This window comes from Homarus americanus, unplaced genomic scaffold (assembly GCF_018991925.1).
Source record: "Homarus americanus isolate GMGI-L3 unplaced genomic scaffold, GMGI_Hamer_2.0 scaffold9176, whole genome shotgun sequence".
Classification (NCBI taxonomy): Eukaryota; Metazoa; Arthropoda; class Malacostraca; order Decapoda; family Nephropidae; genus Homarus; species Homarus americanus.
The window spans coordinates 1-27,010 of NW_024746781.1; the positions used below are offsets into that span (position 1 = coordinate 1).

The following is a 27,010-nucleotide window of genomic DNA, read 5'->3' on the forward strand; positions in this document are numbered from 1 at the left end:
GAAACCAATCCCGCTGGAAGTTGCCCTAGTATTTATGGTGCTAAATGACTATAATAGTTGTGTTCTTGAGTATGTCCACCCAGTAGAGTTGGAAGTGTTATTGAATATGTCCACCCAGTAATGGTGTGAGTATGTTGAGCCTGAGGGCCTAGTACTAGATTTCGTCTGTTAGTACAAACCCATTCTTTCTTCTAATTTCATATTCATGTTTAAATAAACTTTGTATTTGTATAATTGTGTCGATTATTTACCTACAGTATTTACCGTTATTTCTTCCCTATTGCTTGTTACTATCATTACACCTACCCACGAGCCTCCTATCGTCACGCTACCAATGGTGATAAGTATAAGAGTAAAAGGAATTGTTACTGGCACACAGAGGCCCTCATAAATGGTGGCAGTTCAAGCCCTCATAATATAATATGACATTTTTAATACAGGTTGTACCCCTCTAGTCCGGCAACCTCGGGACCTGACCGGTGCCGGACCATGGAAATTGCCGGACCATGGAAATTCACCCTTTTCCTGGATAGATAGTGACTTGTGCTTATGCCTGGAAGCACTAGCACCACTTTCTCTGCGTCATGGTCTCTTTGAAGACATATTGAAGGGTTAAATGTCGTATAGTAGCTTCTCAAATTTCGCGAGTTTTTTAATTCTTACCGTATTTTATTGGAACACACAAAAAAATAAATAAATAAAAATTTTGACGGCGGAAACTTGAATTTCGACGGGTTTGAATGGCCCGCCAACGTGCAGACGACGTGCATAATCGTGTAAACAGAGTCATTTCTCTTATGTACAAAGATTCATTATTGTTTATTACTGAATGTCTTTTTTATTGAATTAATGTTTGTGTGCAAAATGAGCAATACAATTCATTAATAATACGTAGAAAATTAAAACACATGAGGAAATGACACAGCATTGTTTTCGTTGATTACAAAACCAGTGACTGACTGGTTCTACATATAAAACTGAAGAAATTAAGACCTTGGTTGTAGCTGTAGTAAAATTAATATGGTTGTTTAAAGTAATGTTATTTAATGTTAATAAATGGAACAATAGAAGTAGCTAACGATAATGGTAAAGAAAAAGAGAGATCGCATATGTAAGTGCTCATGCGCACACGTGAAAACATATCGTCATTACTTTACATAAGAATATGAAAGCAACACTTATTTACTGTTCATATATATTTTAATTAATGTTTCTGAATTTGTTTTTATTGAATTAATGTACGTGTGTGCAAAATTAACAATACAATTTATTAATAATACGTGGAATATTAGAGGAGACGAGACCGCTGCCGGCATTGTTTATGTTAAAGCTTACGAAACCAGTGACTGATTGGTTCTACATATAAAACTGAAGAAAATAAGACCCTGAGTTTAGCTGTAGTAAAATTAATGTAGAAAATGAATATGGTTGCTTGAAGTACCTGTAATGTTATTTAATGTTAATAAATGGAACAATATAAGTAGCTAACCATTAATGGTAAAAAAAAAGTGAGTGCTCGTATGTAAGTGCGCACATGTGAAAATATATCGTCATTACTCTACATAAGAATATGAAAGCAACACTTATTTACTGCTCATATATATTGAAGGGTTAAATGTTGTACTCTGTATAGACAAGCAGAGAGAGAGAGAGAGCAGCCGAACTGCTGGATGTAAACAAACCTTAATTTCCCGCGGCTTTTTTTTTTTAAGGGGATTAGCCCACCTGGGCATAGATCACTGACCCACATTGGGGCCTGAAGGGCAAAAATTTAATACTCCTGTAATAATAATAATAATTCAGATAAGGGAAAAAAAAAAAGAAAAAAAAAAAGCTGCCTATCTACCTATTGGACAAACTAAAATCGTTCCGGACCATAGAATGCCGGATTAGAGAGGTACAACCTGTATATATTTTGCAACAGAAAAAGATTGCGAATTATGGGTTTTTTACTGTACGGTGGGCCACCTTGACCAGACAGCCCATTTGGGGCAGTGTAGAAACAACTATTTTATTCTAATGAAATTATTTATAGCATCATATTTCAGTACCTGTACCTGCCATTACATGATGAAATCAAATTTTTATTGCAGGTGACTCTGGGTCGTGTGCTGAGGGCTGTGGTAACTTTCAAAGGAATATTGATTGAATGGGTTGTTGTGAGAGCATATAATGAACCATTACTTGATGAGGATGGAAAGGTGGGTTTGTCAAAATAAGTTGTTTTAAGTTTTTCTGACTTTTGAGATTTCATAGGAAAACTTAACTCATAAGACAGAATTACTCAAATAGTGAATTTATTATAGGTATTATTGGTATTACAGTATTGTATACAGTTTAAGTGATGTAAATTGTGCTGTTTTCTGTCCTGCCATCTGTGGCTGCATTTCTCTCACAACCTATCTTTGTATACAGTATACATACTGTGTTACGCCAAGTGTATACCTTGTATAAAAGTGCGATAAATCAGAACAGTTCATCCGAATATGCCACTAGTTGATGCTGAGTTAACCATCTTATCAATAAATTATATCTAAAAAAAAAAAAGCTGAAAATATTTTTTGTAAACCCCCAGTAATCAAAGGATGAATTGTACTGCACCTAGTTTATGAGAGGTTCATTAGAGGTAATGTATACAGTACTGTATATACAATACAGAAGTTTGTTGGAGTATCAGGATGTAATGCAGATGCAAAACATTTCACTCAAAATACTTGAAACTTTTATTATGACCAGATTTTGTTTTCCCCAGGTTGACTTGTACACACCATCCCAATACAAAGTGTTTCAGAAAGTGACCGACAATGCAAATGCTGCGATGTTGAACTTCTGTTCACCAGGATTTTCTGACTTGTCTATCCGCTCCTTCTTTGTAAGTACAGTACAGTACTTATTTGTGTAATGAATGGAAGCTCAGTGATTCTTGTTTTTAAAGTTTTTCATCAGTTCAGAGTGAGCTGACTCAGCATTACCATTACCACCTCCAACTCTGTTCAACGCAAAGGACTTCCACGTCCCAGTTGTCCTCCATCTCTCTCATCATGCTTTAAATCCATGTGGGTCTCGCTGTTCCTCTTCTTTTGGCTCCTACAGGTGTCCACCTCATAGCTTCCCATATTATTTTCTCTAGTTGAACACGAAGAATGTGCCCCATCTACAGGTACAGTGGTCTCTCATCATCCACTCTTAAACGTATACCTGTAGTACATTTGCAATTTCCCGTATGGTTTCCTTTCTGACAAGATCCTGCCATCTTATTCACAGTATTCTCCCGAGTGTTTTACTTTTAAAATTCCAAAACTGACTATATAGTTTCATTGTTGTACTGTGTTTCTCTTCCATAAACCAAAACAGACCTCACCAATGATATGAAAATTTTCATTTTGGTGTGGTTTGTCAATATTTGTGAGTTATAAGTACAGTCTCTCCTTGACTTACGGCATATTCAACTTATGACAACCCGGACATACGACGTCCCTGTCTCCTTCTCTGCTTCATCCAATTAATGTAGTCTCCATGCTTAATTAAAAAATTATTGAGGCCCCGTGTGCTTTCACCTGACTACATTAAAGGTAAGTGCCCAGTAACACTTTATTCATTTTTCATTATTGATTACTTTTACTGTACTGTATTTCATTTTAGAATTTCTGTATTATTTTCCCCTTTTCGACTTACGACCTGGTCGTCTGGACGGAACCCGTCGTAAGTCGAGGAGAGACTGTACAGTATTAGCCAACATACACATAACTTGGTTTGCTGTCTTCAGTCTCAAGCGATCAATTATTATTGAAAATAGGACCCAGGTACAGGAATATCCTGGTTGTTGCAAAGGATGCATTTCTAAAAGTCATTATGAATATTGAGACAATTTTCCCCATAAGAATCGGTGTAATAGAGGGGGGATGCGTTCCCAGCCGGCAGCTTTCACAACATATTTTTTTATATACAGTACTGTACATTCCTCATTATCTGTGGCAATTAGGGACCAGGGTTGCGTGTATATTGTAGTACCAGTAAATATGAGGAATAAATAAAAATTATACTGATAAATAAAATTTTTTAAATATACCTCCTTATCAGTCGGTAATACACTACACACAGGACACGGGAAACTGAAGCGCCTTAGATCCCCAAAGCTACTCCCTCCTCCTCCTCCTCCTCGCGTGATTTGCGCGCTAATTCCCGTGGACGTAAGGAATGTTTATTCCCTTATGTTTTTAACCTTATGATAATCATTTCTTTTATTTTTTTCCGCATTGTGTGTATGTAACAGAGTAAAAGAAAAAAATGTATATCTACCTGAAATTATGTTGAAAAATAAAAAAATATACAGCTCACAACTTGGTCTGGTAGGGGGAGGCTGAGATCCCCAATACCACACCCCCTTTTTCTTCTCATGATTTGCACACTAACCTCCCGTGGACGTAAGATATTTTTATTCTCTATGTTTTTGACCTTATGATGATCATTTATTTATTTATTTAATTATTTTTTCATGTTCTGTATGAAGAATTGTGTATGCATGTAAGAGTAAAATAAATGAATAAAATTTAATATTTGAGTTTAATTTTTTATTTTTTTTTTTGAGAATCGGTTATTTTGCAAAATGACCGGCATACATATTGGTACTTTGTAAAATAACTTACAAACAGATAACCTAAACTAACCAAACCTTATGGTGGAATAAGGTTAGGTTAGGTTTGGATGGCTATTGTACCTTGATGCACAATTAAATGGTCCTGTTGTTTTTGTTTTCTTTTAACTTTGGACTGTGCGCTGTCCTAACCATAAGGTTAGGTTAGTTTAGGTAGTCTGTTTGTAAGTTATTTTACAAAATTACCAATATGCATGCTGGCCATTTTGCTAAGTAACTGATTCTGCAAAAAACTTAACAGAAATATCAATAATAGGTTTTTTAACACTTAATTTAGTAGAAGAGATGGCTGGGCACATGGGGATGGGGGGTTGGTTCCGAGGCAGAGGGCAGATTATTGGCCCTCACCTGTATCACTATCCACCACAGAGGCTTGCAGGGCCTCTTTGTCAAACCCCTCAAAGTCCATATCCTCACTATCACTGACTTGGGCCGGCTGTGGTGGGTGGCGGGTGAAGAACTCAGTAATGTTTTGTTGACTGGGCAACCTTGTGCGTACCCTGCCCGCGCCGCTTCCCGCGTAAATGATGGAATGACCCGTGTAAATAAAAATTGTCGGTCTGGCAAGGTGCCGCGTAAATGACCAAACGCGTAAACCAAATCCACTTAAATCGAGACTATACTGTATACCCAAAATTACGAATTGAAAAATATCTACTGTAATTGAGAGGTGATATTGTGTCCTATGTACAGTTTTGTATACGGTATAATGTACTGTATTGTAAATGTGTATACTGTACTGTACACAAAACTGGGCAAACCTTACAAGAGGTGTCTGACACTACAACATTAAAGTGTGTCACATTAGCCTGATGGCCAATATGGGGAAGTGCAAACAGTTTGGCTGGCACTGCACTTTGACTACTAAGTCTTTGGTACATTAGCAGACTGGTTGACTGGCACTGCACTTGATCGCATTCACTTTTCTGAACTTTAGGGATTGGTACCAACTACATTTGGGTGGATTGGGGTTGTCCTGGATGCAAATCTTCAATATGAGCAGGCAGGATTTAGGAGAGCAAAGGGCTGCAGTGATCAAATCTTTGTACTTAATCATGATACAGCAGAATGTGGAATACAGGTTGGACCCCGCTAATCTGGGACCCGATAGTCCGGCAGCTTCAATGGTTCGGGATGGTATCATAGCTCACTTCTAGTGGCTGTTGCCACTATTTTATCTTTAAATACTTATAATTTACCCCTAAATATGCCTCTTAAGAGACCAGCAAGCAGTGGAAGTTTTTGAAATGCAATAAAACGTAAGCATGTGACATTAACTATTTTAGAAAAGATTTCTATACTGAAGAAATTCGACAGTAATAGTACATTTAATGCATTATTTTGCCTTTTTTAACCTCGGCTTCGGTGGTTTGGAATTTTTGCAAATCTGGAACCAGTCTGGTCCCAAGCTTCCCGGATTAGCGAGGTCCAACCTGTACTGTATAGAAAACCAATCCCTGTTATTGTTTTCATCAATTTTGAGAAGACTCTAAACAGCATGCATCAATCAGCACTCTGGAGAACTCTATGAAATAATGGATTACCAGAGAAATGCAGTATGGCATATTAATAGGTGTAGTAGATGATGTATTAATGTTGATGGTCAACTCTCACCTGAATCTTGTGTGGAGAGTGGTATGCTGCAGGGAAATGTTTTGTCCCTTCTTCTGTTTGCTGTGCTCTTCAGTTTTGTTGTGAGATGAATGGTGATAAAAGAAAGGGGGAACAGATGGGTAGAAAACAAGTACTGTACCTCGCAGATTTGTACCACTGTACTGTATGGAGACAATGTGGTACAGTATTGTGAATGGGAGTTCACAAAACATATAGGTGATAGTGAACAGGCTATAGGAGAAGGGAAAAGGATTGGTCTGACTGTCTTGTACTGTACAGTAAATGACAAAACCATCTTCCCAGTTTGGGATGAAAGTATCAAGGATTACTCGAGCCTTCTGACACGCTCTATCCCTCTGGGAACTTTTGAACAGTTAGTGGGCCTGGAAAGGACTAATCCTGAGTTTCCAGATTATCCCTGTTGTCCATTTATCATGACTGAACTATATCATTTAAAAGCATACCCCACTTATTTGCAAAGCAATTTAGAAATAAATAATATCTGGAGATGGCATGTTGCTTTAAAATAAGAAAAATTAAATGCATGGGTGTGTATGTGTATGAAGTGAACAAATGTGTGGACTTGGCATGTTACCAAGTTAGACAGTCCTCTTACCAGGCCAAGCTGTGTTACTGTACTCCCAAATAATTGGGTACAATTGTATTATAGAATGTACAAAAAAAAATTCTCATACTGTATATTGAAGATTACCTTTTGTAATAAGTGCATTAAAATCAGTTCAGAAAGACTGAAGCGATTACCATATGTAAAAATTTATTCAATGATTGAATTTTTTCTCCTTGACAGACCTGGCTGCATAGTTTTGTTTCTCTCTTCACTGATGTGTGCAAGAGGTGTAGTAATCATCTTCATAACCACATGCCCCCAACATGGAGAGAATTTCGGACATTAGACCCCGTTCATGAAGAATGTAAAGCATGAGCAGAGCATTAATTTTTTTTTGTTAAACATTTGTCGTGAGATAGTGTGGAGGCAAGTGTATAATGATATGCTAAGAATATAAGAATGTAATATTCATTTTAATATCAAGTTTCTTTTGTATCATACTTGAATCATTCGCAAAATGGAGTTTTGTAACTATAGACTTTAGACAGTTTATGTAGATTTAATAGATTTGCATTCGTATGAATTTTATCACATTTCTGTTTAGATTGTAATACAAATATTATTCAAAGAAAAAATAAAGTTACCAATACCTATTAGCTTTTATTTGAAATTAGGGGAGAAGTTAAAACTAAGAAATACAGTAAATGTGTTTCATATACAGTAAGTCCACGTTTAACGTTGCAATTGACAATGTTGTTTCGTTATAACGTCGATACTCTTTAGATACCCCTGATTCGGAAAACGTCCCGCCAATTCAGTATAACGCCATGGACTACTTTGTATGGCGCATCACCCAGTCAGCGGGAGGAGGAACCACCCTCCGGCTCTCAGTGACTCGCCACCCTCCTCCTCTCCCACCCTCTTCCTCTCCACTCCCCACCACACACTTGCTTCATATACGCCAATCAGTGAGTACAATACAAAATGAAATAGTTTATTTACCTTTTTGGATGTATAATATAAACTATTTTCTATAAAAATTTCATTGACTTCATATATGCTTAATGTATTTTATGGGGTAAAGTGGTCCTCTCCCCCACCTAGTCAATCTCCGCAACCAGGACCTTCTTCCTCATCAGAATAAAGTGAGTATCCTAATTGGGATATGTAAATTAACATTTTACCTTCCGGTAAATGTTCCTAATATTGGAAAATATTCCAAATAGTTTATAATCATATTCTGGACCTAAGCTAGCGGAGCCTTATACACAAAGTCACCTCCCTCTCCACCTCCTGCTCGTGTATTCAAAGCTAGGCGTCGCATTCTGGATTGAACAAAATGCTGTTTTTTTCTAAACAAGTTTTTGTGATATAGTCCAGAATGTGACGTCGACAACCCACCCAACTCCACCCCTCGAGAGTTGACTTTTGTTTACTGCTCGCTCTAAGGCAAGAGATGACGGTGGCAGTGCATGTGATGGAGGGGGTTTTGAGAATTGCAATTAAATGCCAGGTAGCGACGTGTCCTAATATTACGTATTTAAGTAATTATTAGATGTTTTAATTGCCTGTATGTTGGCCTGGCGAGTTAATGCTAGGCATTTACTTACCTAGGTATAAAGCTAGACGTCGCATTATGGATTGAACAAAAATACTATTTTCTATAAAAATTTCATTGAATTTATATATGCGTAATGTATTTTGTGGGGTAAAGGGAGGCTGGGGAACATAACTCCCATATTTTATCTATTTCTTCTGGGGAAAATTGATTCCGTTAACGTCATGGTTTTCAGGAACGGAACCACCACTTTAAGCGAGGACTTACAGTACTGTACTGTGCATATATATTCAGCCTTCAACTCCTTCACTACATGGATGCCACTTAGAATATGTTATTTGGCTAGCACCAGATGATTTTATTCAGCACAGAGAGGAACCTTCACACAAGGGGTTGGTACGTAGACTATCTCCACTAATCTCTTCATTATGGGAAGGCCACTTAAGATATTTAATTTTGCCAGAGCCAGACAATTTTATTCAGCTTAAGGGGTTAATTTTTTTGGTTTAACAGAATCTTATGAAATTACCAGCTAGTGTACCTTATGAATAAAGAAAATAGTGCACAATAATACAGATATAAAAGACAAATTAAGAGAGTAAGGGTATACTGTATGGTGTGAGATGGATGTATCTGAGAGCAGCTGGCAGTTTGTCAATGTATCATGACACTGTATACCTCACTGTGGACATGTATATCACACAAATGTTCCATCACCAATAAATGAAAGTTTAAACAACATTATTCAATTTTTATACTGTACAGTGGAAGGTTTGCTGTTACTGGTATATTACACTGACATTTGTGCACAAAAACTCTTGTAACTTGGTTGAGCAGGGGACATTCCAAAACCAACTTCAAGTACTTTGGTTGGATAAAGGTGAGACAGCATCCAGCATAGATTTGTTTTGAATCATTGGTATTGTAGACACCTATACTTTGTTTTGGAAACCTTTCCAGTGGTAGTGTATTCAAAATCAAATTTTGCACTGGTACTGACTATGCTCAATGAATATGGGGGCATGAAGATCTGTCAACACACAATTATGGAGGTTTCAAAACTCTGCTGGTGAATATTCCTTTGAAATAAATATATAATACTGTACTTCAATGAATATACAATTTAGTGATCTTTCAAGTGAATTACAACATGGTGAATACCAATACATTTTAGATAAATAGACATAACTAATGTATTCTATTTAGTAGGTACAGTACTGTAGTAGGCAGCTATCAAACAGGGAGGCACTACTGCCTGGGAAGATATTGGAAGCATAATGTGTTGTCTCATGGTAGACCCTGCTGCCATATGGCATCAAAAAAATTGTGACCAAGTCCCAGGTTACTGATCTGCCTTTCTTCCTCATTTACATACAATTGCAGGGTCTCAATTGTGTGTCTTAGTTTGACAATACAACATAAATACTGCATATCGTTTCTTGCTCCACCACACCAGCGTCCTCCAGGTACTCTTGCTACCCCAACAGCTCCCAAGGCATCTGTTCAACCCCCACCCGCCCTCTCACCAGACGTCACGTTTCAGCTTTTTCGTGAGTGGAGGCGGCGTTGGACAGATTACTCCACGATGGTGGACCTTGACAGCATGCCTCCAAACAAACAGCTCATCCAACTGCGGATGTGTTTGTCGCTGGAGACCCAGAGAGTTTTGGAGCACACGTTGCAAGTGCCTCCCGATTCTACATCTTCAGTGACGGATGTGCTCGACCTTTTACAGGAGCACGTTAAGGGTCGGAACAACGAGGCTTTGCGTCGCCGTGCCTTTACCAGCTGCAAGCAGGCGGAGAACGAATCCTTTGACGACTTTTTTGTACGTTTGAAGAGTTTGTCAGAGGAGATCGACGTCTGCAAGGCGCACAGCCGGGAATGTGAGGAAGCCTGGATCAAGCACGGGATCTTGACAGGTGTCAGGCACGAAGAGTTGATGCAGCGACTCATCCCCCTGGACGCTTCCTCCACACTCCAGGTGGTAGTGACTGAATGTCGGTCATACGAGGCCACCAAGTCCGCCACCTCTGCCTTACGGGCCCCACCTGCTGTGAGAGCTATCTCACAATACAAGAAGGATAAGAAGGCGGCCAACAACGCGAAGGCTGCCACACGTTCTTCCACGCCTCCGCCTAGTGCTTCCTGTGGCAGCTGTGGAAAGCAGCACAGCCCCAAGACTTGCCCGGCCGCCGACGCACTGTGTCGTGGATGTGACCGTAAGGCCACAAGTGTCAGGCCTGCGGTCGCTATGGACACTACGACAAGTGCTGCCGCCAACCCAAGCCCAAAAGCCCGAGACGAGGAGGACAGCAGCGCACTTCCCTCGGGGTGGTTCGCACGCAGCCCCCTCCAGATGGCCCACGCAGCCCCAAGCAGCAGCGGAGTCACATCAGGAGGGTGGAATCGACCACACGCCCCAGGGCTACCCCTTCCCCTACTATCCGCGTCGCCGTCACACACGGTGATGTGTCGGGTCACATCGAGGTGATACCAGACACCGGCGCCGATACTACGGTGATAGGCCTGAAGCACCTCCAGAAACTGGGCCTCACCAAACGCGGCCTGGGACCACCGCCGCAGCTGCAGTACTACAATGCGGACGGTTCCCAGATGCCGGACGCTGTGGGCTCCTTTCAGGCAGAGATCACCTACGGCGACAGGTCGTGTTACTGATGGATCGACGTGCGGCCTACTCTCGCTACACCCTTGTTGTCGTGGGTGCACTGCAAGGAGTTAGGCGTGGTGCCCAGAGACTTTCCTGAGCAGATCCCAGCTGCTCGGTACACCGCCAGCAGGGTGCGTGAGTTAACGAGCGACGCGCCTGGCACTGCCACACAGAGCTGCCCAGAACCCGCATCCACTCCCACCCACACAGGACGCTCCCCTGCCCAGATCCTGTATGGTCACCCTCTCCGCTCTTGTGTTCCTACACACGCCAAGGCCTTTGCGAAGGACTGGCAGACCAAAGCCGAGAGCTGTGACCGCCGCGCCGCTTCACGTGCCCAGGACGCCAAAGCTCGGTATGACGACCGTGCCCGCCCTCTTCAGCCACTGGAGATTGGTGCCCTTGTCTGCGTCTGGGACCCGACGACGACACGTTGGGACAAGGTGGGCATAGTGATGGGCGTCGGCCGGTCGCGGGACTACAAGGTCAGGATGCCGAGCGGCCGTGTCTGGTGGAGGAACCGCCGCTTCCTCCGGCCAGTCCCACCCCCTACTGCTGGCCCCCTGACCGAGGACGAGTCACCTACACCTCACGAGGATCCGCCCCACAGTGCACCTCGACGCTCGGAGCGACTTAGGACTAAGAAGTCCGCTCAAGACAAAGACTATGAGCGTGAGGGGGGAGGGAGATGTAGGTTATGTATATAAGCTACTGTGCCGAGTAGCAACCCTGTACATAAGCTACTGTGCCAAGTAGCAACCCTGTACATAAGCTACTGTGCCGAGTAGCATTTATATATATAATCACGTGGCAACACTGCACGTGTTATGTGGCAACATTGCCCCGAGGCTGCCATATGGCAAGGCAGCTTCAGTCTGACTGTGTGAGCCGTGCTTGGCACACGCTGGTCACCACTTGTATTTCTCTCATCCACAATAAACGGACTCAGTGTTACTCAGTGTTTCCCTAGCCATCACAGCATTCTTCAGGGCACACTAGTAACCTACACATCCAGCAAAATTACAAAACTACTGGTATGGACTGTAAACAGAAGTGGTCCCAAAACTGATCCCTGTGAGACGACAAACTGCAAAGGGACCGGGTCTGAAACGGTTCCACCAACTATCACACATTGAGATCACTCTGACAGATAAGACTCAAACAGTGAGAATGCATCATCATGGACACTGAATGACCAAAGATCCTGAAGCCATGCTGCAAATGCTGCAGAGAGATCCAGTAGGGCCAGGAGGGAGGACTTTTCTGTGCAAGTGTTTATTACCAAATCATTATGAATTCAACATAGGCAGTTTCAGTTGAATGATGCAACCTATAGGCTGACTGGACCAGATGGATCACTTGCTTCTCTCTAACAGAGAAAGTAACTAATCCAGCATAGTATGATCTCTGATGAAAATGAGACTCGAGACTGGATGACTATAATTTTACATATTTTCAGTATCAAGACCAGAAGTGGATGTAATAAAGCCTGTTTTTCAGATCACACAAAATTACCCTCTGAAAATCACATATGTATGATTCTACAAATAAAGTCTGCAGTATGTTCATAAGAGAGTGATACCTTAAATACATTTGTAAGATCACGACAACAAAGTCTTCTTCAAATCCTTGATATAGTGCAGAATGTTGTTCACCTCTGTAAGACAAAATGATGAAAGAGTGAGTTCTATTGTGTAACTTGGTTGAAAATAACTGAAAATTTCTCATCTAAAGAAACACAATCAAGGTCACATGATATCTTTGTCATAAAAACCTTAGGAAAAATCTGAGGCAAGCTGACCATTTGAAGTGGAACAAAGCATAGTAATTCCAGACCTTTGGCCCAACAGCCCATTCATAACTGTATATATTTTTTTCTGGTCACTGCCACATGAGGCCATTTGACTTCTGTAGTATACAATATTCAGCGTTGTGTGCCCACACTGAACAAACAACAGCCGTACGCACAGTCATATTATGTACTCTGATCTAGTACGGTCTGTTCACTGCCTGTGCTTCTCTCATTCAGCACTTCTACGATCCATTCCAACGAGAGTCATCTCGTACTGTAATTTTCTTTGCCACCTCTGGACAATAATGGTTTGAAATGGACTAGAAGACATCATTATGTAATATCAGCATCTCCTCAAAGGGCAAATCAGAGGAGTCGACCCAGTTCAAAGAATGATCAACTCCCTGATCCATCATGATCTGGTCAATGTTTTTATAGTTCTTGAAGGTAATACTTTAGCAATATTGCTGTACAGTAATATGAAATGATAACTTAACCACTCTCCTATTACATTTACCAGGTAGTCATAAGCTAATACAATTGTGTTGTCATTGAATTTCTAACTGTCACATCGTATTCATATGCCATACTTCAGTTACTTGGCAGGCATTGTATTTACTTCTTCATGGGAATTCACACCGTTAAACTGTCAGAACACAACACTAACACAAAGAGAGGATTCTTATTTTTCAGGGAGAGATAATTTTGCTTTATTCTGTACAAATTTATTGCCTTCAGTTGTTCGGGTGTGAATTATTAAAGTGTAATGATTTTAACTTCTTGAAATAAAACAAAATTTGTGGCACAGTTGGTGTAGGTACTGTAGATAGATAGGTTGAATGTATTGGTCTTTTTAATTTGTTTTCTTATTAATATTTTTTTTTCTCCAGGATTTGTGGGCTTTTTCAATACCATCATTCTGTGGCCTGGGTTCCCCCTGTTGGATGTTTTTGGATGGGAGACATTTCAGTTGCCAAATCTGCAACACCTGTTCTACATGTCTGTTAATGGCTTAGTAGGAACTGTCCTGTCTGAACTTCTTTGGCTTTGGTTAGTAATGCTTTATCAATTAAACCATTTATAACAAAGTATTGACATTGTCAATCTCATTTATGAAATTTGATTAATATGTCCAGAATTTTTATGGTTGGGCACTGATGACCATGACCTCTTTGAAATGTTGATTCCGGCCATTATCTCCCATATGTTTAAACCATAGATTATGATTATTGAAAAACCATCATAAAAAAGGAAAATAAAAAACTATAGGTACAGTAGCTAAAAGAAGTATCTGTGCTTACTCTGTGTGAAACAATATGATACCTTAGGTTAGTTTATAATCATCTTGAGCCTGACTAGACAGTATGGCATCAAGTACTTTTTGAGAATGGACTCTGTGGTTTGAGGATGCTAGATTGTGTAAAGTGACAGGGAAAATGTAGAAGGATGTCTTTGAGCATTGTTGTGGAAGGGAACAATATCGCACAATGCATGTGTCTTAGCGGTTTAGAGGATGAGTGACAAAAACGAACAGTGTGTGTGTGTATATGTTCTTGATTGTAGCCACTGTATCATAAAAGAGAAAAAGGATGTACCAAATAGGTGCTTACCTTTATACTTTATTTCTTGAAATAAAGTCTGAATTTGTTTCTGAATTGAAGTGTTTCAGAGAATATCATACATTCCTCTCTTAGCTGATAATGCAAGAAAAAAATTTTGCAGTAAAGATTCTTTTTTTTTTTAATTGTCTTCTTAGTTAACACCTTCTATAATTGTTTGACCTACATTGGAATTACTTGGGAATTGAAGGTGTTTTATTTTGCAGGGGATGCTTCCTTACTTCATCATTGATGGCTACTTTATCTTTGAGCTTAACTATTCCCTTGACAATGTTTGTGGACATCTGGCTCAAGGGCATCAAGTATTCACTGCTAATTTATATTGGTGCAATTCCCATGATGACATCTTTTATTGCTGTCTCACTTCTCACACATTATGAAAGCTGGGACCCATTGATGGATGGAATGAAATATCTTCATAGAAAGTGTTGGAGAAGAAACCACATGTACAGGTAAATTTAACTTTATATAATTTTCTTTGTAGTTGAAGCTGATGGTATACAATATTAAAGAAATATAAATTTTGAATTACAGTATAGATAATAGATGTACACTTAAGTTATATTTTTTCTCCAGATCTTAAAGAAAATATGATAAGTTTTTGTCTCGTAAATGTTATATTGCTTTTAATTTCTGCATATTGGCATCCATCCAAGTGTTTGCCTTGGATGAATCTGTATACTGTACAGGGGCCCCTGAATAATGAACGGGTTACATTTCAGGACCTGTTCATAAGTTGATTTATTCATAACTCAGAACCTTGTTAATAACGCAAAATAAAATATGAATAAAACACCCATCCTTATCTGTCAAATCATAAAATTTATAATGCCATAAGTAACAAATAATGTATGGAGGTGTGCTGCTGAACAAAGTAGTTTTACCTTGGGAAGTACAGTACCAGTGATTTTATTATGAGTAGTATTAGGATCACAATAATTCCATGCTTGTTGTTTGACATCATAAGATGGGTGTACAGTAGGGAGATGGTGCAGGGTGGTGATGGTTAGTTGTTGATCGGTGGTAAAGAGAATACGACATGCACGATTCTCAATAAATCATTTCTTACCATATTTTATGTTATGTACAGTACAGTACTCTTGTGAATGCAGTACTCTACTGCTGTGACGCCATCGTGGATGAAAATAGGCATACGTACTATAGTTAAAAAAGTCAATCTTTGCGATGTTCAGACCCTAGCCCTCTTTCCCATAAGAAGTTCAGTAAAGAATGATTCACAACTAATTGAGGTTTCAGGAACCTAATATCATTCTTTATCGAGGGTCCAGTAATGTATATTGACACCAGTGTAATTCATAAGTTGCTTGGCTATCTAAATACGTATCGTCAATTTATTGTCAAACGACATTTCTAATAGTATTACTCGTAACAGAATATGTACCATTGTTGCCACATGGTACAGTATCTGAATTTTAAATAGTTTTATAGTGGTTTGATAACAAAGGTTTAAAGTACATTATATAAAGGATCAACAAACCATCCTTCTCCCTTATCTCAGTATGTTTATCGCTTCTCTGTGCTTGTTTGAGAAGAAAAGAAATCATTACAATACTCTAATGTGGCTTAGAAATAAAGAAATTATAAAACTAAAAAAAAAAAAAAATTAAGAGCATGTGTGTGTATGTGTGGGAAGTGAACATATGTATTAAGGCATTGGGTCAGCTGGGTGACTGCCCGGCTGTACTGTGTCACGTGCATACTGTACCAGGAATACCCCAGTTATCGCAAGGGAGGCATTCCTAAAAGTCATTGAAAATAACGAAATTGTGAATATTGGGGCAATTTTCCCCCATAAGAATTAATTTGAATAAGGGGAGATGCTTTCTCAGCCAGCAACTTTCACCACATATATTTCAATAGATACTCCTCATTATCCAAGGCAATTACGGACCTTAGGCACCAGGGTTGCATCATTTGTGCATATACTGTAGTACCAGTAAATGTTAGGAATAAATAAAAATTATACTACTGTAATAAATACTGGCTTCCTCCGGGTTACGGAAGGGATCTATCCTTGAAAATGTTTTTGTGATGTAGATCTCCGTTACGCCGGACCAATTTTCCCATTGAGTCCCATTATTTAATTGTAACATGATAATAAGTGCACACAACACTGAAGCTGCACACTAACTACCATGGACATAAGAAATGTTTAATATCTTTGTTTTTGAACTTAAGATAATCACTTATTTTTTTTTTTTTGATGGGTGGGGGGGCATTCTGTATGACAAGTGTGTGCGCATGTAACAGAGTACAGTAAAAGAAAACAAATAAAAATACTTGCACAGTATCTACTCATAATTATGAGTCGAAAAATAACAATATCACAGGAGAAGTAAGGCGATGTGGCTATGATGACATCTAACTTGGCGACCTGTCAAGTTCACACACACACGCACAAAAAATCCCCTCAAGACATGCTTTGTTATTAAAGTTGGGTTGCCATACAGCAATTACTGTCTCTAGAATGAATGGCTTCTGAGCAGCAGCTGGGTTGATAAGTAGATCAAACTTACAGAATTTCTTTTGTAGCCATTTAGCCAACCCAACATGAAGGATGTCGGTAATTGCTGTGTAATATTGTACTTTTTTCACAATATGTATGTAGGCTGGTTTGTGCATGTAACTGAGTAAAAATAAATGAAGAAAGTTACGTATATCTATCCAAAAATACGAGTTGAAAAACAACCATAACACCTCACAGCCATAGTTTTCTTAAAATAATATACTGTATATAATACCAGGAAATGTGAGGAATAAATAATAATACTACCAATAAATAAGTTACAACAAAGAATACTATTGCCAAACCAGTACATAAAAGCTAAATGAAAGTTTAGCACAGTCGCCATTTGCATACACTCCCTACTCCACCAAAGTAACGAAGATCAGCTGGGACGTCGATTCCCTAGCAACGCACCCAACCAGTTACACTCTGCACTCTCCTCCTGTTATGTGTTTGCCCTCAGGACGATTATTTCTTTTACTTTTTTTTTCTTCACAATATGTATGAATTTCGGTTGGTGTGTGCATGTAAATGAGTAAAAAATTAAGAAATACGAGTTGAAAACCCATAACACCTCACAGCTTGGCCCAGTAGCCTGGTGGTAACAGTTGCGAGTTAAAGCTGGCTACAATGCCATGATTAATCATTATTAAACACTATTATATCAGTAAACACTAATAATAACAGTAAATCCAGTGAAATATGGCAGGGAGGGAGGAGAGTTACAACTGCAGATGATGTGCTAACTAGCAGTCACTCACTCCCCTTACCCGCTCCCATTGTCAGGCATACAATGCCAGGAGTAGCCAGGCATCTGTATGGGAGAAATGCAAGACCTTCTTTTCTCTCTTCACTTGTTTGGGCACCTTCCTGCGGCTGGATGAAGATGCTTGAGGGCTTTGGGAGCCATCACAAGCACAAGGAGCACAGTTGTAAGGAGAGCAGAGTAGCACAAGCATGAAACGGACATATGTTTAACATGGACTGAGGCGGAGTCAGTGCACATGGCCCAGCCGCCAACTTTAAAACTACCCGTAGACATTCTTGAGTACATACAGGGTGTCATCCTCGAATAATCGAAGGTTGTGAATTAAAAATCCGTGAATTGTAAGGGCATGCTGTTCTGCCAAATCAGTAAATAAAAGCCAATTGAAAGACTAACACAGTCGCCATTTGCATACACTCCCTGCTTCACCATAGTAACGAAGACCAACTGGGATGCCGATTCCCTAGCAACGCTCCCCATTCCCCTACACTTTGCACTCTCCTCCCATTACTTGTTTACCCTTAGGACAATTATTTCTTTTATTTCTTTTACTTTTTTTTCACAAAATGTATGTAGGAAGGTGTGTGCATGTAACTGAGTAAAAAAAATGAAGAAAGTTACGAATATCTAACCGAAAATGCGAGTTGAAAAACAACCATAGCCCCTCATAGCTTGGCCCAGTAGCCTGGTGGTTACAGAGACGAATCTAACCACGATTAATCACTATAAAGCATTATTATATCAATAAACACTAATAATAACAGTAAATCCAGTGAAATATGGCAGGGAGGGAGGAGAGTTACAAGAGCAGATGACACACTAACTTGTGGTCACTCACTCTCTCCCGTTAGGGGTATGATTGAAATACAGTACGTATGGGAGAAATACATATCTTGTAGTCTAATTTGAAAACAAATTATATAAACTACTGTATTTATATACCTACAATAACATAATAAGAAACATTGTATCATTAATAGAGTGAATGAAATAATATTCCCACAAACAACAATTGACAACTCTGTTTATGTTTCCCACCTCGGGTACCTGTGTCCCATGCACTGACATCTTAGTTACATGGGCCTAGGATGATCTTTGCTCTGTTTTTGTGGAATGCTTCTTAGGGAGGCTTATTAGCTCCCGGGACCACCAAATTTTGTCCGAATCTTCCGAAATCCAGATTTTCTGGGTCCAAATCTTTGAGGGTTCATTATACTCCCAGTTCAATTCTTGATTTCTCCAAGAAATTATTATTTCATGTATTTGTGGACTTAATATGAATTTGTTAGCAAAAGATTCAGCTTTCTAATGGTGCAAAATATTTTAATATCTCAGTTAGGGTACGTTCTACATGTATTTAAACAACATTATCTTACACGATTTGCAGCACATATAAATATACCCACCCTTTAAGGGTTAAGGTAACCTCTTAAATCTACCATATGAATATAAATGCTGTACCAATACTGTATCTTGAAGATAAAGAATAATTATGGTGAAGTGAGTACAATACCAATAAATGATTCAGTGTTTTATTACACCATTATGGGTTACAGACACTGTGGGTATGGATGCTTCATTGGGCTCCTGAACTTCAATACCATCCAACCCAGGATAGTAATTTTTTTTTAATTTGCTCCCCAACTTCTATTTTATTGTGCAATAAAAGGTGCAGCTTCTGACTGTGCAAATAAGGTATATTCTAATCCTACTTGAACTGGTTGCTAATATAAGTTTTGTTTTTGCAGTTTGGTTGACACAGAGGGAGTGGAAAGAGAGTTTGACTGTTAATAGTGCTGACAATGACGAAGCTGAGGATGAAGAAGAACTAGACACCACACTCATTAACAACTCCTTCACCATCAACAGTAGTGCCACAGTCATCAGTAGTAATTATTCCATAGTCGGTAATGATACTGCCACCCCAGCCCCCATAAGTAACATCCTTACCAACCATGTCTGAAATCATTGTACAAACTTGATTAATATGATGCTTATTGTAAGATATTCTGATTTTAATTTATTGCAAGTTTTCCCTCCAATTAGAAAAAGTGAGTTGAAATAGTATTCAAGGAAAAATTACATGCTGTATATGGCAGTGGTACTGTTATGAAGTGAGAATAAATCAATATTGAGTAGTCACTGCAGAAACTGTCCACATGCCCTAGTTAAGGAAGTGCTCTGAGTAGATACATAACAGGAAGTACAGTAGTGTTAACCATGATTTATTAATAATTTTATAGATTGGGTATTATTTTTAAATATTTCATATTTTCATCTTAACTGCATCAGAATTAATCATTAGTACAATTAATTCCTCTTTCTAAACACACTCCTTTCTTAACACAACCATCCCCAAAATTTAGGATGAGTTATTGTTAGGTTTTTAACACTAGATTTAAGATATACTATGCTCCCACAATGGGTTCCCATATTCCTTTTGGTTACTGAACTGTAAAGTAATTTGGTGAAGCATATTGCTCTTTTAGTAGCTGTAGGGTGATAGTTTACTCAGGAAATCATCATAATTGCACAAATTTTATGAGATGAAAAGTTTTGAATATTTTGGGCAAGAAACTATCATGCATCTAAACAGGTAGAGAATTTTCCTGTACTGTAGTGTGTTACCTATAGTTTGGGTGATATATGAAAATGATAATTTTTCCCAACATATATTTTAGATGATACTCCTACTGATAATGTGTTTTTATTGGCTGTGCCTTGGGCATAGCAGGAAATAAACTTGATATCTATAGCCAAAAGACCATTAATAGAGCAGCCATAGAGAACATATACTGTACATATGTTGTGGCAACCTTTAATTCATCACTTATCAGGTAAGAGTTTATTGGTTGTTTTAGCTTCCTTTTGGCTCCGGTAACTCTGATTATATATTTTATACTGTATAGAGTAAAAACTCCATAATTCGTACCCCTCTACAGTAATTGGAAATCATTCATAATCTGTAAATTTTTGCTGTTACAAAATATATATTACAAATTTCATAATATTTGGTAAAATTTTGAAATATTACAATATACAGTACTGTATGTTGTATACAGTATTAAAAATTTGGTAATACAGTATGTATTTGGTAAAATTGCAGATTATGAGAGACTAATGAATATATACTATAACGCACAAGTCGTCATGGGAAGCAACCGTCCGCTTCAGTGTAAACAAGTACTATATGTGCCATGCGTGTTGGTAACGGTCAGTTCACATTGGTGAGTCATGGAGTGTAAATCTACGGTCTACTATGCAAGCATTTTTCTACTTGTTATTCCATTATTGCCGAGTGTTGAGCTATTATATCTGATAACCAGGGACCAAGCAACGAAATCTGGTACAAAGGTACTGTACTTATAAATGTTTAAATTTTGATTGGGGCACATAATGGGAAAAATACTGTTTTTTTTTTTTTTTTTTTTTCCCAGGAGGTGTCCCTCAAATTTTTTTAAATCTCATAATATGTAATGGGTAGAGCACATATTACTGTAATTCGAATTATGGGGTTTTTACTGTATTATGTCCTGAAAGTGAAAGAAGTGTATAAACTATTCTAAGTTCATGTCTTAGGATTTTCCACATGTAGAAATTCCCTACAGTTTGAGGACTGCACAGATTTCCCAGTAAGTACCAAACATAATTTATTTTCTATACAGCCAAAAAATATTTTCCCCAACATAATGTACAATTTTAGATAACTTAATTTTCTACATAGCCCATCTATAGAGTGCAGGCCTGATCAAAGCAATCTTTAGATCTAGAGTTTTGTTTTCCAAGAGTTACTGGTGAATATGTGAAAACTGTAGTCCACTGAAGGAGTAATATCTGGTTGAATCAACGTGACATTGAGCAACTGTAGCATTACAAAAATTGCAATATCTATCAAGTTACTTTTGTGACCGGAGATAATGCTCAAGCATTTCACCAAGTTCCAGTATTTGAGTGGCAAGAAGATATCTTGACTATATCTCTTTCTTTAGCTTCACATAGAGCTCCTTGCTCATAGATACAGTACCTTCATAAGTCTTGCCATATAGTTAGCAATTACGTCAAGTGCATTTGGAATATGAAGATCAATAGTATTGAGAAAGTTCTGCAAAGTGTGGGACCAGTGGTTCCCACACTGGGGGAGGGGGGGGGGTGTGAAGCCATGTGAAAACATATATATTATATTGACTTTTTTTTTCTCGATTTTTTTCAATAAAATTGTGACATTAATTTTTTCTTAATCCAGTACTGTACGAGGTCTGATCGAAAAGTATCCGACCTTTAGCCGGTGAAAAAAAACAAGCTTACTGACTGAGTTCAGACTTTAATCCCCTTCAAAGTAGGCCCCTTGGGACTCAACACACTTTGGCCAGCGGTCCTTCCATTGCTGGAAACATTTTGTAAAGTCATTTTTTGGGATCGCCAACATGATCTTTGTCGCAAATTTCTTTATCTCATTTGTGTCCTCAAATCTCGAACCCTTCAGCGGCATCTTAATATTAGAAAACAGCCAAAAGTCACAGGGAGCCATGTCAGAAGAGTAGGGAGCCTGCCGGACCTGTGTGATCTTGTGTTTGGCCAAAAAATCCTGGACAAGGTGAGAACTCCACACCCACCTGGAACTGTTCACAGACCCTATAGAAGAATAATGACAAAAGAGAACAACTATATCAAACACTTTGAGGTTGGTCCCTCTCGCTGCCGGACTATTCACCATATGACTGTGAGCGTCAGTCTCCAGTAATGTTGTATCTGAGTTATCAAGACACGTGTGTAAGGATTCTGTGTGTCACTCTACACACTATCATACCTGTCACACAAATGGATCACTCCTTATGTCATTAATACGCTAAAAGTTATTAGCACAGGTGATAAAAAAATTATATCTGTTCTCATAACATTTGTTGTCTAATATATAAACTAACTGAATGTTCATGCTTTACCTTAGATGATGAAGTACATTATAACAAGAACAACCAATACGTTTAAAAACATTATTAAATCATACTTCTTGTAACAGAGGATAAAATAAATTGCTGCTGGCCGGCGCTAAGGTCACTTGAGCATGAATAATTAATGTGTAGAACCTGATGGCAGCAACATCAACAATCACATGTGAGTTAACGAACTGTTTGACCCAGTGTTAAAGAATTATTACTGGGTAGACAGAGGCAAATGGTGTACAAATCTTGCCTATTGTTTTAATCTGTTTGAGGATCGAACTTGGGGTCACTCATTTGGAAGGCGAGTACGGTGACCCTTACACCATAGGTCGCCGAAGATAGCAATTCATATAAACCTAAAGACAGCACCTTGTTTAACTCCATTGCCAAGTACAAGGGAGTGTGGCATTACATTATTTCCTCTAATTGAATTGTTACATCAAGTACGGACACTTGAAAAAAAAATTTTATGTCTGAAAAATTTGGTGCGTCCAGCTTCATCATACACTGCCGATACTTAAAAACAAAACTTAAGAACAGAGCTGCCTTGTGAGCTGTAACACTGAATGGTTCCTTACCCAAGACACTACAATGAGGTACAGGAGCCACTACAGGGTTGTCAAGTTCTTAAAGGGGGCTCGCTGGCTTCTGTGAGCAATAAATTTACAAAGCTACATTTTACTTGGGTGGTTTTTCTTTTTTATTGTTGTAATTGTCATATGAAAGATAATAAAAACTAGTAAGGTCTCACATACTTACGTATTTAGACTATCAAAAATATTATCCTAAGCGACGATTCTTTCTTTTTATTTTTCCTTGAGGATATGCGTAACGTTTTAGAATTCCTTTCACCGCGAATAAAAAATTTTACCACTCGCTCAATGCAGATAGATGAGTCGAGAGATCTGCTTGTGAGTAATTAGAAAGTCGAAAGTTTTTAATTCAATCTGAGAAAATGAAGAAATGTACAGTGACTTTTTTTTATTAATTTAGTATAATGGTTTTACAGCTATCTGTAGACACCAGTGATTTTCTCACGATTTGGAGAATTTTAACCAATATAAAGCAGTTAATCACAAACGATAACAGACCTGGGAAGATAAATCCGGAGACACACAGATAAATGCGTGTACAGAGTGGTGTCTTAGGTTAACAGAATTTTGCTTAAAGAGGTTACCAGAGCTTCCACTTTTCAGTCTCCTATTAAACTTCTCCAATGCGGTAGGTGTGATGGACTGTAAACGTTTAACAAGTGGAACGAAGAGTAAAGCCTTCCCTGGCACCTGTTTTAAGTTCAGCTTCCACTTTACAAGTCTCTCTCTCTCTCTCAGGATAGGAATTATATTGGACTTCCGCTGTTCACATTTTGATGATAATTTGGTAGATGGATGAGTTTGATGGGTAAATGGGTTGTGTTGGCTGAGAGAGAGAGAGAGAGAGTCAGTCGAGGAATGACTGAATAATATAATGGAATATGAGTTGAAAGGACAAGTGGGTGGATGAACTGGATGAGTGAATAGGTGGATGAACTCTGGGTGGATTGGAAGGTAGGTCAATAGGACGGGTGAGTCATTAAGTGGATTGGTGAGTGAGTTGCGTGGGAGCCAGTCACTGATATTTCACCGAGAGACATTCTGATAACTGGATCCAGTTGTCCTCGTAAATAATTAATGAAGACACTCAAGTATGGAAATCCTCTACAAAATTATAATTGATATTATTTTAAAGCGGAAGTCGCAAGTATCAGAGTCCCTCACAGCCGACCTAAGGACACGTCATTGCTGCCTCAACGACCTCTTGCTGGGTCACAGGATAAAGGGTCACGTGATGGGAAACGTTATTCTGAAGTCGGGATTGAGTTGCAACAAGGCTGATACTCTCTCCTGTCGAAGGGGAGGTCGTGGCAGGTCAACACAGGATTGGAGTCAATCGAGATTACTCAAATCAATCACTATGGCTGTTCTACCGGGTCAGTGTATGTCAGGTCATCACTGTAACCTGATTACCTGACTATATCCGGGATTACCTTTACCTGTTGTATCATCTCAGGTTAAGAGAGACAAGGGAAATAAAGTTGACTTTTGCAATTGCCTCGTATATCCTCATCATATCGGGCATGGACAATTCCTAGCACCCGAAACTAGCATGGGAAGGTGCCACTCGGTAACTTCAATGATCATACACCTCCACCTATGTTTGTGTATAATGATCACACACCCATGCTTTTTGTTCATGTATGTCTACAGTTTCTCTTAAATTATTATCAATACAGTTATGACAGGTTGTATTTCCTGTACAGTTGCTAAAACAACTATTTGTGTAGGTGGGGGTTGATATGCTCCGAATTTTACGTGTGACTAGTGACAGCCCTCATATACCCAAATTTATCGTCCATGGTCTCATATTGTTTCCCATAAAGTATGCAGTTGTTTTAGCTACTGTTATATTTCTGGTATGGTGTGAACCTGTTGAGTATGGTACCCCTGGTCGGGTCCTCCACTACCACCACTCTCACCACCACTAAAAATAAATATAATGGTTGCCCCTCGTGTAACGAGGATGGCGGGTCCAAGGGCCTCCTAGGCGTGAATTTGTTTAAGATGTAGAAGCTGTCGCCAACACAACATACCTAAGTTAACGAGTTGCATGACCCAGTGTTAAGGAATAGTCCGAGAAGACCGGACAACTCGCCAACTACACTAGCTAACCATTACCCGGGACCACAATGGGCAAATCGATCATCGGTTTCCAAAGGACAGAGATAGGCAACTTAAGTATTTAATCTCTTGTGAATTACAGTGAAAATGTGCAATAATATATTGAAATACAATTCAAATCAGAGGCAGCAGCTTCATTAGTCACTCCGACTCACTTGATACGAATTTAACAGGTTTCGCAGATGGCAAAATGGCATTGACATTTCCAGAATATACGTCTTAAAAACTCGAAAACTCGAAAAAAAAAAACACACACACACACACACACACACACACGGGAGTCGACAGTGTTGACATAGCCAGAGCATTTTGCAATTTGGAGAAATTCAGTAATTTGACAAGTGAAGAAGTGAACATGTGTAAAGGTGTTGTGTATGCATCTATGTCCAAGCCTTGTGTTCCAAACTGTCCAGAAAGATTCACCAAAGCAATCCAAGCCCTTAAGAAAAATAAGGATCTACATGTCACTAAAGCAGATAAAGCCAACACAGTAGTGATTTTAAACAAAGATGACTATATCTCTAAAATGAATGACCTTTTATGTGATACTACAACATATTCTAAACTCATAAATAATCCTCTCAACACTGTCAACACCCAGTTCAACAAAAAACTGAAGTCCCTATTGAGAGGCAAAGCTACTCTCATTAAACATCTTACTTCAACGTCCCCTCCACTGCCATACATGTACGGTGTAATCAAGACCCACAAGCCCAATAACCCAGCAAGACCCATCATTAGCTCAGTTGGGTCAATCTCTTATAAACTATCTAAATGGTTAGTTTCTTTACTAAATCCCCTAGTTGGCAACATTTCTAACTCCAATATCAAGAATAATATGGATCTGGTTGATAAACTCAATAACTTACACATTAATCATGATTTTAAACTGGTCAGCTTTGATGTAACATCACTCTTTACAAAGGTCCCAGTTGATGATTTACTAGAGTTCCTCATAGATCCCCTGGATGACATTTCACTGCCCGTCTCGAAAGACGACTTCATCGAACTCATCAAACTATGTATTAAGGATTGCAAATTCGAATTCAATGGGGAATATTATGCTAAAAAATTTGGTATGGCAATGGGTAATCCACTCTCACCTGTATTAAGCAACCTATATATGGAATTCTTTGAAAAGAAACTATTAAGTAATATTTTACCACCCTCAGCAGTCTGGTTTAGATATGTTGATGATGTATTATGTCTCTGGCCATGTAATGAGGACCTAAAAGCTTTCCTGCCACAACTTAACAACTTAGCCCCCTCGATCAAATTCACTGTGGAATTAGAGCAAGACTGTAAATTGCCATTCCTAGACTGTCTGATACACAGAATAGGTAACACTTTTAAGTTCAGTATATATAGAAAACCAACTAATGTGTGTTCATACATTCATTATTATTCTGCCCACCATAATAAAGTCAAACAGTCAGTATTTTCAACAATGTTTTTACGTGCCTTGAGAATTTGCAGTCCGGAATTCATCGATGAGGAATACAAATATATATATAATATTGGCTCAAACCTTAAATACCCTAGATCTTTCATAGACAAATGCCTAAACATTACTAAGAAAACTTT

At 38.8% G+C, this 27,010-nt stretch overlaps 1 long non-coding RNA gene across 4 annotated transcripts; it reads left to right on the forward strand.

The window, feature by feature from the left end:
- The first annotated feature begins 1,878 nt into the window (after positions 1 to 1,878).
- Positions 1,879 to 20,524, forward strand: LOC121879433. 4 transcript variants are annotated; one of them, XR_006091330.1, is made up of 7 exons: positions 1,879 to 1,897; positions 2,094 to 2,201; positions 2,753 to 2,872; positions 8,630 to 8,790; positions 13,748 to 13,907; positions 14,683 to 14,928; positions 19,518 to 20,524. It is a non-coding gene; the product is annotated as an uncharacterized LOC121879433 (long non-coding RNA). The 4 variants fall into 4 exon arrangements; XR_006091329.1 differs by lacking the exon at positions 8,630 to 8,790; XR_006091328.1 differs by lacking the exons at positions 1,879 to 1,897; positions 2,094 to 2,201; positions 2,753 to 2,872 and adding an exon at positions 7,213 to 7,804.
- Positions 20,525 to 27,010: the final 6,486 nt, after the last annotated feature.